The sequence below is a fragment of the Carcharodon carcharias genome, unplaced genomic scaffold (assembly GCF_017639515.1).
Source record: "Carcharodon carcharias isolate sCarCar2 unplaced genomic scaffold, sCarCar2.pri scaffold_948_ctg1, whole genome shotgun sequence".
Classification (NCBI taxonomy): domain Eukaryota; kingdom Metazoa; phylum Chordata; class Chondrichthyes; order Lamniformes; family Lamnidae; genus Carcharodon; species Carcharodon carcharias.
The window spans coordinates 52,501-55,000 of record NW_024471172.1 but is presented as its reverse complement, the minus strand read 5'-3'; the positions used below and the strand labels follow the sequence as shown (position 1 = coordinate 55,000).

General features: G+C 50.8%; 1 protein-coding gene across 1 annotated transcript in view; it reads left to right on the top strand.

The window, feature by feature from the left end:
* The window catches only part of LOC121275221 (myosin-7), a gene marked incomplete at its 3' end in the record, with an annotated part of 29,672 nt that overhangs the window by 12,301 nt on the left and 14,871 nt on the right, over window positions 1-2,500 (top strand). The window lies entirely within an intron of this gene.

Here is a 2,500-nt window from a genome sequence, read left to right as displayed (position 1 = left end):
AGGAGACTAGAATTACAGAATCATTACACCACTGAAAGAGGCCATTCAGCCCACTATGTAGGTGCTGGTTCTCTGTAGGAACAGTTTGCCTAGTGTCACTCCCTCTGCCATCTCCCCATAATCCAGCTCATTCTTCCTTTTCAGACAGTAACCTAATTCCCTCTTGATTGCCTCAATTGAACCTGCCTCTCCCTCCCCCCTCCCACCCCACCCCACCCCCACTCTCTCCAGCAACACCTTCCATACCCTAACCACTCGCTGCATGAAAAAGTTACTCCTGGTGTCACTGTCACTCCTTTTACCGATCACCTGAAATCCCGTGTCCACCTGGTTCTCGATCCTTCCGCCAATGGGAACAGTTTCTCCCTTTCTATTTTGCCCAGACCCCTCGTGATTTTGAAAAGCTCGATCAAGTACCTCTGTCTCACCAAGGCTACTTCGACAGCACCTTCCAAACCCACGACTGCTACCATCTAGAAGGACAAGGGCAGCAGATGCATGGGGAACACGCACCACCTGGAAATTCCCCTCCGAGCCCCTCACCATCCCGACTTGGAAATATATCGGCTGTTCCTTCACTGTCGCTGGGTCAAAATCCTGGAACACCCTCCCTAACAGTGCCATGGGTGTACCTACACCACAGGGACAAAATCCTGGAACTCCCTCCCTAACAGCGCTGTGGGTGTACCTACACCACAGGGGACAAAATCCTGGAACTCACTCCCTAATAGTGCTGTGGGTGTACCTACACCACAGAGACACAATCCTGGAACTCCCTCCCTAACAGCGCTGTGGGTGTACCTACACCACAGGGACAAAATCCTGGAACTCCCTCCCTAATAGCGCTGTGGGTGTACCTACACCATAGGGACAAAATCCTGGAACTCCCTTCCTAACAGCGCTGTGGGTGTACCTACACCACAGGGGACAAAATCCTGGAACTCCCTCCCTAACAGCACTGTGGGTGTACCTACACCACAGGGGACAAAATCCTGGAACTCCCTCCCTAACAGCGCTGTGGGTGTACCTACACCACAGGGACAAAATCCTGGAACTCCCTCCCTAACAGCGCTGTGGGTGTACCTACATCACAGGGGACAAAATCCTGCAACTCCCTCCCTAACAGCACCGTGGGTATACCTACACCACAGGGGGCAAAATCCTGGAACTCCCTCCCTAACAGCACCGTGGGTGTACCTACACCACAGGGGACAAAATCCTGGAACTCCCTCCCTAACAGCGCTGTGGGTGTACCTACACCACAGGGGACAAAATCCTGGAACTCCCTCCCTAACAGCGCTGTGGGTGTACCTCCATCACAGGGGACAAAATCCTGCAACTCCCTCCCTAACAGCACCGTGGGTATACCTACACCACAGGGGGCAAAATCCTGGAACTCCCTCCCTAACAGCACCGTGGGTGTACCTACACCACAGGGGACAAAATCCTGGAACTCCCTCCCTAACAGCACCGTGGGTGTACCTACACCACAGGGGACAAAATCCTGGAACTCCCTCCCTAACAGCGCTGTGGGTGTACCTACACCACAGGGGACAAAATCCTGGAACTCCCTCCCTAACAGCACCGTGGGTGTACCTACACCACATGGGAACGCAATGGTTCATCGAGGGAGCGCGTTCACCAAACTAAATTGCTGGGATGGGGGGATTGTCCTATGAGGGAAAATTAAATAGACTGGGTCTGCATTCTTTGGAGTTTAGAAGAACGAGAGTTGATCTTGCTCAGAGATACAAAATTCTTACAGGGCTCAACACGGTAGATGCAGGAAAGATGTTGGTGTGGTTACTGGACCAAGCGGACCAGGTATGGCTTGGACATAGTCTCAGAATAAAAGTGGGCCATTTAGTACTGAGATGAGGAGGAATCTCTTCACTCAGAGGGTGGCGAATCTTTTGGAAAATGGTGTTGAAGATCAGCCACGATTTCATCGGATGGTGGAGTGAGCTTGAGGGGCTGAATGGCCGACTTCTGCTCCTGTTCCATTGCCATTGGCCTCTAAGTGACCCTCGGACTTTGTTAGTTACCATTACTCTCTAGGTGTTCCCAAGGTCAGAATGATTGCCATTAGCTTCTAAGTGACCCTCGGACCTTGTTATTCGCAATTAATCTCTAGGTGTCCCCGAGGTCAGTATGTTTAAGGAGGCTACCCACCACCTTCTCAGGGGCAATTAGGGATGGGCAACAGCCAGTGATGCCCACATCCCGTGTTCAAATATATATTGAAAAAAAATTACCTCTCACCCTTCTCTTCTCCAGGGAAAACTTCTCCCAATGTCTCTCATCCACCTGCATAACTGAAGCAATTAATGGTAAACATCCTGAAATTGGGTCACATAAAGAGTAATGGTAAACATCCTAACTCTGGGGACACCTAGAGAGTAATGGTGATTAACAAAACCCCAGGGTCACTTAGAGACTAATGGTAAACATTCTGACCTTGGGGACACCTGGAGATTAATTGTGAATAGCAAAGTCCAAG